This window comes from Enhydra lutris, unplaced genomic scaffold (genome assembly GCF_002288905.1).
Source record: "Enhydra lutris kenyoni isolate GAN:26980312 unplaced genomic scaffold, ASM228890v2 scaffoldscaffold13, whole genome shotgun sequence".
NCBI lineage: Eukaryota > Metazoa > Chordata > Mammalia > Carnivora > Mustelidae > Enhydra > Enhydra lutris.
Window position 1 is genome coordinate 5229023 of NW_019154097.1, and position 20609 is coordinate 5249631.

Consider the following 20609-nt stretch of genomic DNA (forward strand, 5'->3'; position numbering starts at 1 on the left):
AGTTAGTGGCTCCCTGCTGGCAGGGAACAAAACACAGTTCCGTTAGATGTTCTGGGCTGCCCCCCACCCCATGGCCCCTCTCACACCAAGCAAAATCCCCAGTGCATTGTATAGCACCTGCGTACCCAGATCAGTCCAAGGGGGCCGCCAGGCCCTGTCTACCACGGAGGCCACAGTGCCTACCACTGAGTCAGGAGCCACTAAATGGATGAATCTGGGTGCCCCGCCCTGCAATCGGGCCTTCCTGACCTCCCGCTCTCCTCCACTTACTCTGCTCTAGCCATGCAGGCCTCCTTGCCAAGCACACCCCTGCCTCAGGCCTCTGAATATGCTGTTCTCTCTTTCTGGAACATTCCTCCCCAGATATCTGTTTGGCTCACCCCTCCCTCCCTTGATGTCTCCCCTTAAATGTCATCTCACCATTCTGACTACCCTCCACACACCAGCCTATGCCCGCACCCCCTCCCCAGAGTCACGCTCTGGCCCCTTCCCCAGCTTCGTTACCCTCCAGCGCCCTCAGCAACACGCTGTTTATTTTCCTTATTTACTTATTCTCTCTTCCCTTATTAGAATGTCGCTCATGAGGGCAGAGGTTTTTGTCTAACTTGTTCATTCCTGTGTCTCCAGGACCCAGAGCACATAGCAGGCACAAAATAAATACTTGGGAATGAATGGATAAAAGTGGACATTTCACCAAAAGTGAAAAACTAAACAAGTACAGAGGCAGCGGCCATTCTTCCAGGACCTACTGGGAAAGGCTGGCCGCTCCCTGCCTGGGGGCTTCCGACGCTCCCTTCCATGCCTGGCCCAGGGCTAGGAAGACAGGGCCCCCTAAGGAAAATCAAAGGGGGCCACGAGGCCTGGTCTACCATGGAGGCCACAGTGCCCAACACTGAGTCAGGAGCCACTAAATGAATGAATGACTTTCTAGGAGGAAGTCCCAGCCTTGGAAGTGTTTAGATGACATGGATAGTGGTGGCTTGGGCACCAGCTCAGGCTCTGCTACTTGCCAGCTGTGTGACCTTTCACAGCTCATCTCGTCTGTGCAATGGACTCAATAAAGTTGTGCCAAGTCAGGGCACCTGGGTGGCTCAGTCTGTTAAGCCTCTGCCTTTGGCCAAGGTCATGATCTCAGGGTCCTGAAACCGAGCCCCTCGTCTCCCTGCTTATTGGGGAAGTTGGCTTCTCCCTCTCTTTCTGCCCCTCCCCCCTTGTGTGCACTCGCTCTCTCAAATAAATAAATAAAACCTTCATAAGTAAATAAATTGTACTGAGTCTAAGCACTGAGTCAGAGCAAGAAGGCTGTTAGACCCCAAGTGAGCCAGCACCGTCTACACAGCAAGCATCTCATGTGAGCCGATGAGGACCAGGGAGTGGGGAGAGGAGAAAAGAAGCCATTTGCTTAATTAAAAGGACAAGATGCACACAAAGAGGGGTACTCGGCTAAGCTGCCTCTCTTGGTTCAAGCATTCAACCGTCTCTTACCAGTGCTCTGACCACAAGCACAGCCCCATAAGGGAACCCAGTCTTAGTCCTCAAGGGATCCCAACCTCCGGCAGGGAGCAGGAGCCTGGAGATGGAGCTCTGATTCAAGCATGGGCAAGGACCCTAGAGGACCCCACACAGCAGGCAGTGGGGGCCCAGAGAGAGAGAGAACTAACTGGTGTTGGGAGGGCAGTCTGGGATGGCTGGCCTCCTGGAGGGTGGAGGTGGCATTTGAGCCAGGATTTGGGCTGGGGAGTATGAGGAAAGATTCAGAGGGTATCCCAAACAGAGACCAGAGGTAGGGGGCTGCACTTGAGGACGGAGCCTCCCAGGAGCTCAGCACCCATGGAGTAGCGCTCATCTTTCACAGCCCAGATAGAAAGCAGGTCATGCTTCTGTCTCCCCACTGCCAGATCATGCTCATAGTAGGTGCACAACAAATGCAGATTTTTATTTTAAAGATTTTATTTATTTATTTGACAGAGAGAAATCACAAGCAGGCAGAGAGGCAGGCAGAGAGAGAGGAGGAAGCAGGCTCCCTGCTGAGCAGAAAGCCCGATGCGGGGCTTGAACCCAGGACCTGGGATCATGACCTGAGCCAAAGGCAGCGGCTTAACCCACTGAGCCACCCAGGCGCCCCGCAGATTTTGTTTTTTAACAGAGTCACAGAACTTCCCAAAGGAAGAGACCCAAGAGAGAAATTGCTTGTTCCAGTGGACCTCAACAAAGATGATTGAACCTGTGAGTTTCTGTTACAGGGGAGAAATGATGGCATTTAGTGGGTAGAGCGGGATGGGGGGCACTCAGCCCAGTCCAGCACAGCGAAGAGCTGCCCGGTGACCACGTGTCTTTGGAATGACTCATCATACACTCAGGTTGGTGAAAACTCTCTTTATAAATATCGGAAACTTGAACCTAACTGTTTTACTTACAGACACAAATTTGGCATTTTAATTTACACTGACTTTTCCAGGAATGCAACCATCACATGAATGGAGGAAAGATGATGCTTTGTTTTGGTTGGAATTTTATCAAGATGTGTTCACAACTTCAGAAAATCAGCTTACTGATGGCAACACCACCAGAAGAATTGGTATTGCCAAAAAACACAGCTGTCCACATTTGTAGCTGCTGCGTTCATGGTGATTCTGTGCATAAGCGCTAGCTACTGACTATTATGTCTTCCGCTGTAGTCAAGCCTGGGCATTTACATAATGAAATACATCATTTTATTATGACTTTATTTTTCTTTCCCTCTTTTGTCACAATTGGGGCACTGAATTGGTTTTTTAAATTATATTTTAGGTAGGTTTTATTGTTTCTAAATTTCATTTTAGGATAGCAAAGGAAGCACTACAAAATATTTGTTTTAAGAAGGAACACTGAGTTGACAGGTAATCACTCTATATGCTTTCCAAGGCCCCTCTGGTTCTGCCTGTTAGGACTGTCTCATGTTAGGGACTATTCCTTAATCTGTGTTCCTGAAAAAGGGATATATCCAGGGAGAGAAAGAGTTCTCCAGACCCCTTTTGAGAAACAGGAAGACATGTGCCCAAATTAATTCTAAAATCAATGCACTTTCAGGGCGCCTGGGTGGCCCAGTAGGTTAAGGGTCTGCCTTCCATTCAGGTCATGATCTCAGGGTCTGGGGATTGAGCCCCGTGTCAGGCTCCCTGCTCAGCCGAAAGTCTGCTTCTCCCTCATCCCTCTCCCTGCTCATGCTTTCTCTCCCTCTCTCTCTCTCTCTCTCAAATAAATAAATAAAAATTTTAAGAAATGTCTTGTTCCTAAAAGACAGCCCCTGCATTCCCCTTATCCTTTTTAGAAATCAGATTCCCAAATACAAATCCAGCTAGGACAGAGCAGAGAAGAGACTTCTCCTTTCTGCCTGTAACAAAGGAAAAAGCAAAAGGCCAGGGGAAGGAAAGACACCTCTGAGAGATCAGTGCTCCCGAGGTCCTGCAAATATGCAGAATGGGCTTAGAGTTCAGAGAGCTGAGGAGGTGGAGCAAAGCCTGGGGTGTGGTGGAAGAGTAGGGAAGAGAGGGGTGGGAGAAGGTGCTAGTTCTGCCACAAGTAGAGCAGGTAAGTGCACAGGCTCGGAAACAGGACTGGGTGGGTCTGAATCCTGGCCCTGCAACTGACTAGCTGTAGGACCCTGGGATGGTGATTTAATCTCTCATCTTTTCCATCTGCAAGAAGGAAATAGAACAGCACCTGCACTTCCTTTTTTAAAAGATTTTATTTTTAAGCAATCTCTACACCCAACGCCGGGTTTGCACTCACAACCCCAAGATCAAGAGTGGCACGCTTCACTGACTGAGCCAGCCAGGCGCCCCAGCACCTGTACTTCTTAAGGCTGCTGCAAGCACAGTGCATGCCACACCGTGAATGCCTCTGTCTCACTGCCAACCTCACAAGGCTGAGAAAAAAGAGTATCCTCTCCTCCACTGCTCACACTGCCAGACCAGGGGGCGAGGGGCTGGGAACAAAGACCCTTGTCCCGGCTCCATCTCCCCCATGGACCACTCATCCCCACGGAGCCTCAGAGATCATCAGTTGCAACTCCCCCATTTTACAGATGGGAATACTGGGACACAGAAGGGAAGAAAATAGAGCTCACATGGCAAACTCGTGTTAGATTCCCAAGCTAGACTCCTTCCACACCAGCATGCTGCTTCTTACACACTCTAAGCATCCATCTGTGAATAAGGGGGATTGTCACATGGCGGCACTAGGGATCACTGAATGCAGTGACAGAGGGAAAAACCCCCAGCAAGCCTTTTTTAAGCTTTGGCCACCTCGGAATTTGGGTCATCGTGCAGCACACGGTAGGTGCCTGCCATATTTATCATAAACAGAGCATTATCCTCTCTTGCCGACCAGTAAACTGCCCAAGGGCAGTGACCTGTTAGTACCAGAGTACCTAACACATGGTTGGCTCTCAGTAACTATTTGATGAGTGAGTGAATGACAGCATGCCTGAAAAAGAGAACCAGAAAAGAAAAAACAAGAAGGCGCTCTGGTGTCTCTAGTCAGAAGGAAAGAAAGAGATTGCAAGGAAAAAAACCTGTCTCTTATCCACTCCTTCCACATTTGGGCTTTGTGCCAAGCTCTAGGCTGGGCACTGAGGCCGAATGGAAGGTGGCCCTTGTCCTTGGAATTCATGGTCTGATGGGGGAGGCAAGAGAAGACTGCGGAGGCTTAGGGGCAGCCATGCAGCTGACAGCTTTCTCTGTGGGAGCAAGGAGGGCTTCCTGTGGGAGGTGCCATGCCACAAAGCATGGGGAGGCCAGAATGGGGATAGCGATGGAGGGAGGGCCACTTCTCCAGGGCAGAGGGTGTAGAGACAATGACCATAGTAAGGGGGGAGGGTGCTGAAATCCAGCCCTGAATTTGTCAAGCCATGGCACTCGAACCAGGGATGCCTTTCTGCCTTTTTCTATTCTTCCGCTCGTGCAAGAAACAAAAAGTGGATGTCAGTGCATCGTGCGGCCTGATCAGAACCCCCTCGGCCCCAGGGGCGGAGGGAACAAGAGGGACACGAGGAGGACCAGCAAGTTCAACCTGCAAGAAAACATCTTGCCATCCCAATTTCGCACCGCGGTCCAAGGCGAGAGCGGTGTGCACCATCCACCTCGGTCCCAGGCGACCTGGCAGCGCGGCCTGTCCTCCGCAAGCTGCGGGGTGCAAAGCGTCCCCGCGATCCTGACGTGCGCCGGGCCGGGTCCCCGCCGCCGGCGCGCGTCATCTGCTCGGCTGCCCAGCTCCCGGCTGCCGCCGCGCCCGCGCTCCCCGGGGCCGGGAAAGCTGGCATCCGTTGTTACCATAACAAACTCAATTGTTCTCAGCAGGGCCCCGGCAAATAAAGTCATTCATTAGGGGCCTCTCCCGGCCGCCGTGGGCTGCGCTGCAATCAGCGGGCCGCTCGCAGCCCCCTCGCGGGCCGAGACACGCGCCAGCGCCGTTACCTGCCGGGGCCGCCACGCTGTGCCCCGCGGCCCAGCCGAGGCCGCCGGCGGGGGGAGCGCCCGGCCGCCGGGTAGTTTTATCGCCCGACGTCAATTGACTTATACTGATTGGCTTCCTGCCGCCAAATGTCAATTAAATTGCAAATGCTTAGCGGAGCCGGGCGGCGGACCGCCTCCTTCCCGAGGGCGCCGCGCGCTCCCTTCTTTTTGCGCCGAGCTCTGAATTTGCGGTGGAATTTATTTCTCCTTCCACGTCGCGGGGGAACATCCCGATGCGCCGCTGGAAGGGGTTTGCCCGGTGCCGGGCCGAGGGGGACCGGGCGAGGAAGGGGGTCTGGCCCCTCAGGTCGCCAGGCGGCACCACAGAATCCCTGGAAATTCTCAAAGGTCCTGGCGTCTGAATCCTGCTGCGACCCTGAGTAAACCCCTTCCCGCTCCGCTAGGGCCTGGCTCTCTTCCTCCGGCCTGGGCCTGGGCCTGGGCGCTGGACGAAGACGCAGCCCAGCCGCGGGGGCCCGCGTCCGTCCCTGCGGAGCCAGCAAGGTCTGGCCGAATCGCTAGGACTATTCACCTGGCGCCGACTCTGGGCGCAGCGGTGTATGAGCCGCGTCTCATCTCAACAACCCTCTGAAGCAAATATTACTATTATCCTTCTTTTCCAGGAGGCCCTGGAGGCCCAGGTTAGGAAAATCGCTGAGATCTCCCTGCCTGGGCAGCCAGATTTCAGAAGCCTGTCGCTTAATGACTGTGCGCTGGATCACAGGGGTCGGGCGGTGAAGACATGATTAAGGGAAAGGGACGGGGCACTGACCTCCACCTGGGCACCTGCCACGGCCAAGAACTGGGCCAGGTGCTTTCACCCAGTACGGAATTCTCCCAGTAATTGCAGGACCTAGGTGGTTCCCGCTTTCCAAATGGCAAAGCTGACCTTTGGAGAAGTTAAGGAATTGTTCAAGGTCACAGAACAGGCTCATGATATGAACTACAAGAACTCTCTCCTACCTACACGGACCTCTACAGTTTACAAAGCACTTTCTCATGCACTGCTTCTCACCGTGTCTGTACAAGACTCTGAGGAAGGCGCTCTGTTCCCTTTGGCCGAGAAGACTGAGGCACAGAATGGCTTGCCCCAGATCACCAGCACTCACACTTATGGCCCTGTCCCTCCAAGTCCAGTGCTCCAGAGACGACCTCAAAGGGGCCTTGAGATGGAGACCACTCAAGCACAGCTCTGCTCTTGTCCCCCACCTTCAATTCTGTGTGGAACGAAGAGGGGGACAGAAGTCATTACTTCAGTGGAGCTGGAAAATGCTTAAGGTCATGGCAAGAGCAGGAAAGGGGGGTCCTGGGAAGTATGCATTTTCTGTAGGGACCATACATCAGGGCCCCAAAAAGATTTTGCTATTTCTTTTTCCTCCGTTGTCTCCCATAAACCTCCTCTTTGCAGCTTGTCTGCTCCTTAAGGCTGTGTCTTTGGAGAGAGGTATGCAGGTTCTTAACTGATAAAATGTGCCAGTATTTAAAAGATACAAACCTGACCGATGGTCCTTTTCAGAAAAGAGATGTTAGTGGAACAAAAGTCCCATTCAAGAGTGCTGGATGGCATTTGTGTCTCAGACAGAAAGGAAACGAAGAGAGAGAAGATGGAGGAGGAGGGAGAGGGGCAGCCGGGAGGAGGGAGGAGGGAAAAGGAAAGATCAGGAGCTGGAAGGGGTGTCTGGGCTCATCGCATCCAAACGGAGGACCCAGAGGGGAGGGACCAGACCCAGATCACATAGCGAGATAGTGGCTGAACTGGGGTCAGGAACCCAAGCCTCTCTACCCCATGTCAGGCTCATCCTACCTCTGCAAGCTGTCCTCAACCACAATTTGAATTATTAGCTTCTTGAAATGCAGAGCTAAAGTTATGCCAGTATAAATTCTGGTGGGCACATCTTTCTTTTTCTTCTGACCCCTTGCCTGAATAATCCTATCATTAGTCCTAGTGACTGAAATAAAATCATTTAAAAAAAGAAGAAAGGAGGGAGCCCCTGGGTGGCTCAGTCACTTAAGCATCTGACTCCTGGTTTCAGCTCAGGTCTTGATCTCAGGGTCGTAAGATTGAGTCCCATGTCAGGCTCCACACTCAGCAGAGAGTCTGCTTATCCCTCCCTCTCTGCTCCTACTCTCCCCACCCCCCACTCGCTCTCAAATAAATAAAATATTTTTTAAAAAATAAAGGAGAAAACAGAAGAGCCAGGAATCTAGAAAGTTCTCAACAAAGTCATCAAGGAATCGGAATCCCGTATAAAAACTCTTTGCTCTGGGGCGCCTGGGTGGCTCAGTCGTTAAGCCTCTGCCTTCAGCTCAGATCATGATCTCAGGGTTCTGGGATCGAGACCTCCATCGGGCTCCCTGCTTTGTGGGAAGCCTGCTTCTCCCTCTCCCACTCCCCCTGCTTGTGTTCCATCTCTCCCTCTCTCTGTCAAATAAATAAATAAAATTAAAAAAAAAAAAACTCTTTGCTCTGATGACAGAAATAATAATAGCTATTTTTTAAACTTGCCGTGCAACTGTCTATCAAAATATCACAAGTACCATTTTTTAATTGCCAGGAGGAGCAGGAATTATCATCCCCTTTCGACAGATGAGGAAACCGAGACTCAAAGCAGGCCCTTGTCAGAGCTCACACATCTAGTAAATGGAAGCGCTGGGTCCAGACTCTGCACTACCCTGCTGTGGTTTTAAAGCCTACGTGTCACCAGCCAACTCGTGCACTTGAAACTGATCAACTTGAAGGTGTGAAAACAAAGCATGCACGGCAGTGTTGGGGGGAAACTCAGAACTAGGGAACCTGAACAATGAAGCAGATTCTGAGCCAAGACCCCCCTGAGTGCAGTCCAGATTCTGAGCCAAGACACCCCCCCCCCACGGAGCTCAGTCCAGGAGGATGATAGGGACGGCAGAACTGAGGGGAAAAAATCGTGAACTTGAGAGCTGGGGGAATTCCCACTGATGAGGTCTTACTGTTGTGACATTGTGTGAGGGGAAGATGAGGATGGTAGGTAAGGCTCCTCTGGGGCCAACCACCCACCCAGGTGCCAATCCCAACACCACCACCCTTGAGTGTAGGAGCTACATGGCCTTGGGCAACTTCATGGATCTCTCTGAATCTCTATAAAACAGGGATGATAAGCATCCCTACCTGGTACGATGGCGGCGAGTTTTAAATGCATTAATAATTTTAAATATATACAGTCAACACCGCGTCAGAGCTAGCCGTTAAAATGATGCCAAACTGCCGTTGCCGTCCGAGGCCATGACCTAGACACGCCAGAACATGGGCTCAGGGGAGGAAAGCGGGACGAGGACTGAAGGCACCAACGTGCCTAAGCATGTCTGTGCGTGTGTGTGTGGTGTGTGTGTGGTGTGTACACATGTGTACGTGTATATGTGTATTCAGACCCCGAGAGAGCTCCCTTCCCTTCCAGAATAGTTGCCATGAGCTCCTATCTTGGGGGCCAAACAGCAGAGCCTGGAGCACAGAGGCCGTGGGGTCAGGCAGGAGCGGGTGGATGTTTGATGGACAAGGGTCTGGGTTCTACCCAGCAGCCCACACCCACTGACCAGATGGGCTCCAGGCTTCTATGACATCCAGAGTCCCACCCCCCCATGTCATCCCCACCGATTCAGTACATATTTGCTACCATGAACCAGTCCCCGTGCTGGGTACGAGGGTGACAACGGTGACCACTGCAGATACAGGCTCACAGGGAAGACAACTGGCAGCTGTGCTATTTTTACCCACAGGCAGGTTCTGTGAGCTGCAGGTGGAGCCGAGGGAGCTAACAGGAGTGAGCACCAAGGAAGCCGTCACCCTGGAGCCTGAAGATTTGGAGTCACCTGGGCCAATGGTGGGTGAGAGAGGACAGTTTTCCCGGCAGTCAGAGGAAAGGCACCCTTTACTGAGCACGTAGCCTGCCCAGGGGTCATCTTTGGCACCTGACATGCAATACCTTGTACAATCCACGTAACAGCCCAATCACAGGCATAACTGGGGCCCTCTTTTGCATATGGGGAAACTGAGGCTCAGAGAGATCAATAACTTGCCCGAAGGCACATGAGCAGGCATGGCTGGAGTCAGCCCCAGAGCCCCCATGGCCTAACTCCACAGCCTGTGCGCAGATCTCTTTGGCAGCCAGCAGGAAAGAACAAGGCATGGAAAGAGGTTCGGTGTGCCCGAAGTCACCTTGAAAAAAGGAGGGTGGAGAGGGATGAGACTCACAAGATGGGCAGGAGACCAAACCACGGAAGGAAGGCACTGCAGCCTCACTAAGAAGTCTGGTGGGCTCTGAGAACAACAGGCAGAGCTGCAGGGTGAAAACCCTTCAGGAGAATCACGGGTCAGAACCGTATTCCAGAAGCCCAGCTGGAGCTGCTCTGTGGAAAGTGGACTCTTTGGAGAAGTCAGGGACATTGCAGGTGGGGATGCACGAGGAAGCTACAGCAAGAGTCCAAACGAGACAAGAGAGTCCTTAGACCAAGGCAGTAGCAGTGGGGACAGACAGAAATGAGAAGATTCAAGAGATGCAGTGACCTTGAGCAAACACCTGCCATAAGGCCTTTATTTGTGGTCATCGGCAGTGGCACAAATTTTCTGAGCAGTGGAATGTTTGCCTCTGGCCAACTTAAATTCCAGGGAAGATGACACATTGCAACCCCTCCTGTCCTACAGGACCGAAAAAGATTGCAAAGACTCTTCCGCCCTGCTATTTTATATAAAAGTCTGAGGGAGGGATTAGTATAACCCCCACAGATGGGAAGTGACCTCCCCAAGATCACACAGCTGAGGGAGAATGATCACAAATCTAACTCCAACTCTCCTGTTCCCTCAAGCACACCACAGAATGCCAGAGCCCAAAAGATCCCTAAAACCTCCTCTTCAAATCTCCACATTTTGACAGGCAGAAAACAAGACTCAGAAAGAAGTGACTTGTCCAAGATCACACAGCAAATAAAGACTTAGATGAGAACAAAGGATCTGACTCCCCGGAAGGTTTATATCAAGACATCTGCTCCATGGAGGTGAGGAAGGATCAGACTGAGCCCCAACAAGGATGGTCCAGCCCCCTCCCTCCCTAACTAAATGCTGTGAAAGAAGTGAGACTCAGGGAGATGGTCAGCTTCCCTGGCCATGGCCACCCTCCACTGAGTTACCAGCACACCAAGCTCACACATGGCCAGTTACACACTGCCCTGTTACCCCTCTTGTCCCCAACCCTGGACAGCAACTAAGCTGTCTTGGGTCAATAGTGCCACCTGGTGGCTAGTACTGGGAAGTGTCTGACACCCTTGTGGCTTTTCATCTTCCCCCTCTAGCCTCTCCACCTGGCAGGCTTTTCTGTTCCGCTCACACACAACGCAGTTCATTTCACTGCAAGCAATCTCCTCCTCATACACATTTTCTCTAACACCTTTAATTCTCTGTCTCTCAATTCTTCTCAAATGACCTTAGGACATTCTCTTTTTCTCCCTCTCCTCCTTGTGAGTCCAGTAGTTCAAGGCAAGACTAGGGCAAGGGATAAACTTGTATCATTGAATACAAAAACTGGACACTCCAAAGAGAAATCACACACACATTCACACGCCAGTGACCAACTACTGGCATTCCAGAAACACCCAGAAGCCCCTATGGAAACAGACAGAAATCTATCTCAATTGCCCTTCAGACCTACTTTTCTCCAAACAGCAGAAGTCAAGATAAATACCAAACCTACAACTTTATTTCATATTATTTGTTTTCATTCCTATTCAGTAATATTTTCTGGAGTTTTCTCCCCACTAAAACCGTGGCCAGGGTAAGGTCTCAGGGATGTGCCGGCCAGCGCAGAGCTGAGCTGGGATCGGGAGATCTGGTTGGGTCTCAAAATGCCCGCTCCCCGGGCTCTTAGGGAGCACTAGGTGGCTGCTTTTTACCTTGGAGGAAGCCTGATGCAGGGAGATCAGACCTCCAACCCTACAGATACTCTGCTGGAAATGAGGGAAACCTCGGGAGCTGTGCCTTTCCGTGGGAGCTCACATTTGGAGGAGGAGCAGGCACTGCATACCCCAGTGTGCTAGGGCAGGGTTTCCAAAGCCCAGCACGTCTTGTTACTCCCTCCCCAGCTCAAAGACTTGCCATGGCTCCCACTGCCTTCAGGAACTAAGTAAAGGGGAAACTGATGGTACCTCTCCTTTTAACTAAAACCATTTAGCTTCTTTCCCTCTCTATGAATGATAAGTTAGCAAACTCAGGGTTCACTGTAGCCTGAAGCAGAGATTCTCAAAGTCTAGTACAGGGACCCTTTTAAGGGATCCCCGAGACCTTTTCAGGGGGCCCTGTGAAGCCAAAACTATTTCACAATAAAATCAAGATTTTATTGGCCTAACTCACTCTCATTCTCTTACAAGTATTCACTGGAGTTTTCTGAAGGCGCTAATATGTGTGATATCACAGCAGACTGGATACAGAAGCAGGTATGAGAATCCGGCTGTCTTCTATTAAGCCAGATCCTAAAGAGACTTGCAAAATCGTCAAGCAATGCCAGTCTAACTAAATGTTTTGGCCTGGAAAATAGTATTCTTTCTTATTTCAAACATATGACTTATGTTACTTATTTATCATTGTTATTTTTAATGAATTAGTAAATATTTAAACTTTAATGTTTTAATTAACCCACATAAACTAAAAAGCTCTTTGGGGATCCTTGATCATTTTCAAGTGTTTAAAGGGGCTCCAAGACCAAAAGCTTGAGAACCACTGTTCTAAAATATTGCAACAGAACTTGAGATGGGATTAGGAGGTCGGAATCTTGATGCCACAAAAAACCTTAGGAATTCCTTGATTCCCATAACACAGATGAGGAAACTGAGGCCCAGAGAGAGGAAGGGGTTCCACGGTCACCAGTAAGTTAGCCACAGAATCAGGACAGGAACCCAGAGATCCTACTCCCTCTGGGCTCTGGCCTCTGTCTCGTAAGCCTCTAGTAGCTGGAGCCCTGTGAGGACCCTGAACCACAGGCTGCAGCCACGGATTCAACCATATTCCACAGCCAGAGAGAAGGGACTATGGGATTCTCTGCTCCACAGGGCCAGAGACACACAGAGTGGGGAAGAAAGCCAAGTTGCCTCCCACACCCCACCTTAAATTCCCCTCAGGGAGTGTGCCCCTGTGGCTGAGGTTCTCGATCCCTTAAGCTGTCCCCTCAGCTGACCCCACAACTCTTGTTCTGGTTGACCTCAGAACCAACTCCCTGAGTGGAGAGCCTCACACTCTGCCAGCCCATCCTTTACATTTCCCAGGGTTCTCTGGAAACACCAGCACACAGCCCATGGGGGAAGGAACCGGGGGTTGGGAGGGGAGGGCCTGGACAAAGCAAGTGTGCAAACAGGGGCAGGGAGGGGGTGAGGGGGTATTCAGTGGTGTTGGCTCTCACACAAGCCTCTCACTCACTGAATCAAAGTGAAACTCAGGGACTCGGGGGCCAGGAGGAACCGAAACCTAACTCCCCCCACCCAAGGGACAGGCCCTAGGCACTAGGGAAAGGCCCAAGAAGCCCCTCCAATCGGCCACCTGGCTTCAGGTCCCCTGTTTTACCAAGGAAGCCTGACACTTGTCAGCGTGCCAATGTCTGCAAGGCCAGAAGGACAGGGGAGAGTGGCCAGCCAGGCTGGGAGATGGAAACCCTAGTCTTTATCATCCCTGCCCCTAAGCATTCCCTGTATGCCCTGAGGCCAGGCCCGTGTGGCTCAGAGCCTGGACTACCGCATCTGCTGGGTGTGGACTGAATGACCTCAGTTTCACTGTTTTGGGCTACAAGAGGTGTGGCTCCTTGACCCTGCCCTGCTGCCTTCCCTACCCCACCCACCACTGGCCTAAGAACCAACTCCCCACTTCCCTGACCACTCCCCACCCCCACACACAACCACATTGGGACAGGTCAGGGTGCTGCCTCCCACAGGCTTCCGCTGCCACAGACTGGACTCAGACTTGTTCTTCAGAGTCCAACCTAGGGCTCCAGAAACTCAAAAGCCTTCGGGTGGAGAAAACTGGAAGATGAATGAACAACTGCCAGCAAGTGGAGTAGGGAGCAGTGTGAAGACCGCAGACTCAACAGCCACACATGACTGTTGCTATGTGGGAAAGTCCGCCCTGTGTCGCCAGATTGGGGTTTTGGGGGTTTTTTCCCAAGAAAAGCCAAACATCCATATATGAAACCTCCCAGTTTTTAAATGTCAGTAACTCATTCAAAATTATTTTAAATGTGAGGCAAGCCAAGTAGAGCATGACCATCAGGCTGGCCATTGGCACCTGGTTTCTAAGTGATACCCCTCTCGGCAAGCACCCTGGCTCTGAGTCCTGCACAGACAGACCAAAAAAGAACTCAGAGAAAGGCCCCTGCATGGCCAGCCTGAGGAGACATCCAGGGAACACCTCACGGAGGGCTAGGGAATGGGGTCTGCTCTTGTGAAGCCCCAGGAAAGATTGAGACAAAATGGTAGTTACTTCCTTCCCTCTCTGCAGAGCCTCTCTGGCCTCCAGCCTGGGCCTGATGAATCTGAGGGCCTCAGCCAGCTGCGAAGGACTACTGGTCCAACACTGGAAATCCCCTCAGGGAGTGGGCTGGCTCTGGGAACTAGGCCAGGTGAAGAGACCAGCATCAAGGACTGCATTCCTGTTGGAGAGCCCTGCGTGGATAATGGCCCAGAGACAGGAGAACTCAGAGAGAGGCACAGGGAGTGGAAGCACAGAAGGGATGAAGAAAAGTGGGAAGCAAAGCAGGAAGGTCGGGGCTCATTGCCAAGACCTAAGGTTAGACCTGGAATATCAGCAGGGGTTGGCTCCCCTCCCCCACAACTCCCCCACCCGAGTCGCACAGGCTGATGGGGTTGCTGGTGGCTTTCAACAATGGGGGCAGCAGTCAGACCCAGGAGAATGGGAGAGATGGGAAAGAAGAAACAGAACTGTCACATCAAATAGCAGCAGGATACCAAGGACATTCTGAGGAATCCATTCTCTCCTTCTGGGTTTTCCAGATTTTTACTCTGTAACCTGGTCGGACCCCTTCTCTTCTCCAAGCTTGTTTTCCCTGCTGAATAATGACTGGAATGATCTGTCCTAGATGTTCTCCAAGGCCCTTTCCTCCAACGGGGAGTCTTGAGGCCCACGCTGGTGACCCCACCTCCATCTCCCCCAGGCCCAGGTGGTCTGCCTTCTGTGCTCTACCTTGGAACCTCTCCTGTGTACCTAGGGGCTCTTTTTGTGGGAAACTGAGACTGGATCCTTTTATTCTTCCATCACGGGGGCTAGAAGACCAAGATCCCGAGGAAAGGAAGCAAAGGAAAGCAAGTGGCCCTTCGTTTTGCTGCCGACACGTGGGGGCACTGTTGTTCAGTCTTGATGCCACAACAGTCTTACAAACAGGAAGTTGGTGGTGGGCAGATCCGCTCGCTCGTCTCAGTCGCCCAGAGAGAACTCTGACTGGGGCCAGCCTGCCTTCAGCCGGGGGCTGGCCTCACACCCTCTGGCCCCAGTCTCCCTCTGATGATTTCATTTTATCCTCACAATAACCCGACAGGCTTGTGCTGCCTATGTTCTCCAAATGACAAAGTAGAGGGTCAGAGAGATTAAATAACTTGCAGAAGATGTCACCACAGAAGTCCTCACATCACTGTGTCCCTGGCCTGTGAGGCTTGTCCTTTCCTCGATGCCTCACAGTCTTATTTGGGGCTCTCCAGAGAGATCAGAGATCTGTGGAATCAAGGGCTGCTTATAGGGGCGCCTGGGTGGCTCAGTGGATTAAGCCGCTGCCTTTGGCTCAGGTCATGATCTCAGGGTCCTGGGATCGAGCCCCGCATCAAGCCCCGCATCAAGCCCCGCATCAAGCCCCGCATCAAGCCCCGCATCAAGCTCTCTGCTCAGCAGGGAGCCTGCTTCCCCCCCTCTCTCTGCCTGACTCTTTGCCTACTTGTGATCTCTCTCTCTGTCAAATAAATAAATAAAATCTTTTAAAAAATAAATAAATAAAAGGGCTGCTTAAAAGTCCTAACTCAGGAAGCCTGACCTTTCCACACATCCCATTCCCTTCTGGGAAATCTGAGAGGGGTCTCCGCAACTTCTGCTCCAGCCTTCCATCCCAAGCCCTGGAGCAGCAGGCAGGGTCTGAGTGTCCAGCAAGGAAAGGGGTCCTAATAGAGGATGATCAGGGTCTGCTCATGCTCAGGGGGGCCTGTGGTCTGGGGGATTCTGAAAGTCCTTCCCTCCCTGCAGTGGTTCCCATGGAGGTCTGCAGAGCAGGGCTGAGCTGGGGCTTCCAACCTGAGTGAGAGAGGAGCAGGGGGTTGGTAAGAGGGATAGCAAAAGCGAACACCAGAAGAGGGAGAGAGAAGTGTATACGTGCGTTTGAGCATGTAAAAGTTGTGTGCATGTGTGTGAGGGTGTGCGTCAACGTGTGTGAAAGAGTGTTGTGAAAGACAGTGTGTGTATGTGGTGTGGGAGAGAGTATTTGTATATGAGAGTGTGTGGCAGAGAGTGTGTGTGTGTGTGTGTGTGTGTGAGAGAGAGAAGGTTTGTGTGTGCAGTGTGTGTATGTGTAGGAGATTGTGTGACAAAGAGAGTGTTGTGAGAGTGTGTAAGAGGGCGTGTGTGTGTGTGTATGTGTGTGTGAGACAGAGTGTGTGTGTGGTTGGGGGAGAAAGAGAGAGAGAAAGAATGCTAGACCAGGAGACAGAAGCAGACACAGAAAAAGTCTATTAACATAAACAGAGGCAGATGCACCCCCAAATGAAAGTCATGGGGAGGGATACAAAGACATAGAGAAAAGAGAAAAGAGGGGTAGACCCAGTCATGACAGGAGCCCCTGCTAAATGCCCCCGAACTTCTCCTTGAGGGTCTTGCTGGACTTGGCATCTCTCGGAAAGGACAGGCCACCTAGGGGTTTTAGATGACTTTCCTATGCCCTCTTCAGGCAGAGAGCAGTCCAGGGTCCAGAAGGCCAGAAATTCCACCTGCAGTGTATCCTCTCCTGCCCAGAAAGCAGCTCAGGCTCCCACAGTCCACGCTGGTGCCGGACTGGGCAGCTTTCTGAGCTAGTGAAAGGGATTTTCACTCGGCTGACCTTAGTGTGTTCAGGGCCTTTCAAACTCTGGAGGGCTGAGGGGAGGGTGAAGTCGAGGGGACCTGAATGGGAGCCCCAGAGATGGTGAACAGAGGCTGCACCAGAGATCAAAGGCCCAGGAAGAAACAGAGGGTCGGGGCTGCCCTTTCACCCATGGCCACTATTCACAGCTCCGCCTCTCTGCCAAGTCCACCCTGGGGAGGGAATCACTGCTCTCAGGCTTTGTACCCCCAGCCCAGTGGGATTCCCAAGGCCTATCCTGGAGACTTCTCCGTGAAAGCTCTTAGGCTGGCCCAAGGAGGGGAGGAGGCTGCATCCCACATCTGGGCAGCACACCACCCTGACCCTCAGTATTATCCACAAGCCCCCTAAGCATCTCTGGGTCCTGTGCCCTGTGCCAAAGAGCAGGCCAGGGAGAGAAACCGTGTGCTGTGTGGCCTCTGCCCAGTCAAGTCCATGTGGATGGCCACCTCCGAGTCAGGAGGCAGGAAGGAAAAACAAATAGGTAGAACCACTTTCAGACAGTCAGCCAGAGAAGCACGTGCTTCCCCAATTCGAATAGGCCTCAAAAATCACAGAGTCCTTTGGCACCTGGGTAGCTCAGTCGTTAAGCTGCTGTCTTCAGCTCAGTTCATGGTCCCAGGGTCCTGGGGTCAAGCCCCACATTAGGCTCCCTGCTCAGCCGGAGGCCTGCTTCTCTCTCTCCCACTCCCCATGTTTGTATTCCCTCTCTTGCTATCTCTCTCTCTCTCAAATAAATAAAATATTAAAAAAAAAAAAATTCATGGAGTCCAAACCAAAATGCCTTATTTGGCTCTCCTGCCTCTCCTTTGTCTAGCCCCTGCTCACACATCTGATAACAGGGAGCTCATTACCTTTTCAACCGAGTGCTCTCACCCTTGGCCCAGCCTGGCTGCTGTTTGAAAGCTGTTCCTTGCCCTGAGCTGTGCTCTGCCTCCTCGGAGCTTCCTGCTGCCAGCCCCAGCTCTGCTCTCAGCGGCCCCAGGGCCTTCTCTGCCACATGAGCCACACACAGCTCATCTGAGATTCGGACACAGTGGCCATATCCCCGAAGCCAATCTTGGAGGCAAACGTCCCAGGGAGAGTCCTAGAGTTTCTAGACTGAAAGGGCTGTTGGCAATCCACTAGTCAAACAGTTGTTCTAACTTGTTTGTTTTTACTACAGAACTCTTTATTCAAATAGAGCTTTCTGTGGAAGCCCAAAATACCAAAGAGAAACCCTCCAGGTTGAGATTACCCACTCCCCCCGCTTACTAATTATGAACACTCAACAGGCAGAGGACTGACCCATTCCACCAAAGAGCCCTTACTAAGCACCTATTATGTGCCAAGCACTTGTACCAAAGCCACATTACCCAATACAACAGCCGCTGGGCATGTCAGGAGGCTCCTGAACACAGTGAAATGGGGCTAGTGCAACTGAGGGACTCCATTTTAAATTTCATGTGATTTTAATTATTTTAAATTTAAAAACAGAAGCAATATAAAGTATTCCTGCCTTGATAAAGGGCCACTTCTTAGGAAGAGGCTTCCTGTGTCCCTTTGGTCAGAATCAGCCCCTCCCTGCCTTGCTCTCCCGCTCTGGTGTTGCTGCCCATCGTGGCAGCACCTGACACGCTGCCAGGTGGCGGGACTGAGGGCTTGCCAGTCTTGTCTGCCAGCCCGTGAGTTCTAGAGGGCAGCCCTGTGTGACTAGACCCTATGACCACCACCCCCAGCCCTGAGGCCTGGGCAGAAGAGCGGCACCAGGAAATGCCCAAGTCCTAGCTGGAGATGACTGCAAAGCAGAGTGGAGTGAGCAACGCCACCCTATAGGGCCTCAGTCGCCTCATCGGAGAAATGGGAGTGAGGATTCCTCTCGGCCTCTTCCCCTTGGCCTTCTATGCCTCTCTCCCTCATGGCCCTTCCCTCAGGCTGCCAAGGGCTCCTGGGGAAAATAGTGCCATGGTCTCCAGCAAGGCACCAGCCCCACCGTGGACTCAGCAATGCTGGTTTCTGACCTTCTCACCACACTCTTTGCAGCAGCATCCAACCTACTCTCTAGGCCCTTCTGCCTGAAACTCTTCCACACGCTGTTCCCAGGCTCTGCCCAGCCCCAGGCTGCTCTGCCTTCAAAGCATCTCTCTGGAGGGACCCAGGGGTAATAGATAGTGGGAAAATACCAGGGAACTGAGGCCTTCGGGGGCTCTCCAGCTCTTCCCAACTCCCCAGGCCACACCACCTGTGTCACCAGAACTCTTTGGTGCCTCGATTTCCTCCCCTATAAGATGGAGGTGGCATTTTCTGCCTCTTTAACTCCCCCTGAAGCCAGTGCAAGGATCCAGGGAGATAAAGAAAGAGGACAGGAAAGGGCAGCAGGGAGCACCGTGGAGTGAGTACTCCTCCCAGACAGTGTGCTGGTGGGAACAAGGGCACTTCTGCCCACCTCCCTGCTCAGTACACTCCTGGTGATGCAAGATGGGGAGAGAGGGAGGCTCTGGTTGCCAACTGTGCCTCCTGCTCTTACCAATCCTGTTAGGTTCCAGGACCATCATCAAATCATTCTCCCTTAGCCCCCAGACCGCAGAATAGATCACTTCCCAGGTCTTTCTGGGGATCAGGACTTGATCGCAAAGATTATCGAATCCCACATCTAATTCTTGACACTCTTCTATAGCCACCCCAGCACATGTTCACTTAGGCTCACTTCCATGCCTCTAGTGACAGGGTACTCACTACCTCTCAAGTTTGCCCCAGACACTCTCACATTTACATGTTCTTTCTTACACTGGGCTGAACTCCCCTCTGTATCTGCTGCCCGCTGGCCTTGAAGGCCAACAGCAAAGTCTCATTCCTCTCACCTTCTGAGCCAGCCCCCCAAATATTTGAAGGCAACAATCCAGCCCTGATCATTCTTCATTGTATCAAAACAACCCCAGAGCCTCAAGGTGTTTTCCAGGCACTATGATATCCAGACCCAGTCCATCCAGGTTAGGGTCACCTGAACACATTTCCATCTGTCACTGTCCTTCTTAAAGGTCAATACCCCAAATGGGCCACCGTCCTCAAGGAATGACCTGATGGCACAGAGCAGTCTAGACCAATAACACACCTGCACTCTGAACACTCAATACATTTCATTTATTTTTAAAATTTATTTATTTCAAGTAGGCTCCATACCCAGTGTGGGGTTTGAACTCACGACCCCAAGATCAAGAATCACAGGCTCTACCCACGGAGCCAGCCAGGTGCCCCTTGAGACCTTTCAAAGCAGCATGAGAAGCTAAACAGTGGCCGCTGATCAGAGACTGAAAGCCAGTATGGTGTTCCACAAACACAGTGAAACAGCCCTCCTCCCCCAAATCAGGACCTGTCTGTTTGGTGGTAAACATCAAACCAGATTTTTTTTTTCTCCAAAAATCTCTGCTGGGATCCCTCAGCCCGTGAGGGAGTGTCACACAACCCGCCCCTCCATCGTGATCAAACACAGCTGGGCCCCAGCTTGGGCACATCTGCTGCACGTCCAGGTGACAATGGGAGAAAAGATGACAGCATCAACCCCATAAACCAACAGAGATGGTAGGCCTACTGCCTCCTGCGGTAACACAGCACAGCACCCGCTGAGTTAAAGATTTCTGACATCTGCTCCAAGTGGCAAGAACAGGGGAAAGAGGTGAGGTGGGTTCCGAAGCCGTGAACCATCCACACACACCCCCCTCAGCTCCAAACGGAGGCCCCAGGCCCAGCCTCTGCACGGCCCGGAACACGCAGACCACAGGCCAATCCACCGCTGGGCTGACTCAATTTTCTAGTTACAGATCTTAAGTACTTAGGCATGTGCTCACGAGAACATACATCCCTTACAGGGAGCCGAGAAAGGGAATTGTGCCGAGGAACAGAATAATTGAATCAAGATTTCTGTCACGCGGCTCTCAGGCCCTAAACCATGGGCGTTTTTTTGTTTTTTTTTTTTCCCTTTCCTGACGAAGGTCTTACAGACTCCCAGGGGTCCGTTTCT

General features: G+C 51.9%; 1 protein-coding gene across 2 annotated transcripts in view; it reads right to left on the bottom strand.

The window, feature by feature from the left end:
- Positions 1 to 20609, bottom strand: part of LOC111145877 (paired box 5) — a 191327-nt gene that overhangs the window by 137670 nt on the left and 33048 nt on the right. The window lies entirely within an intron of this gene.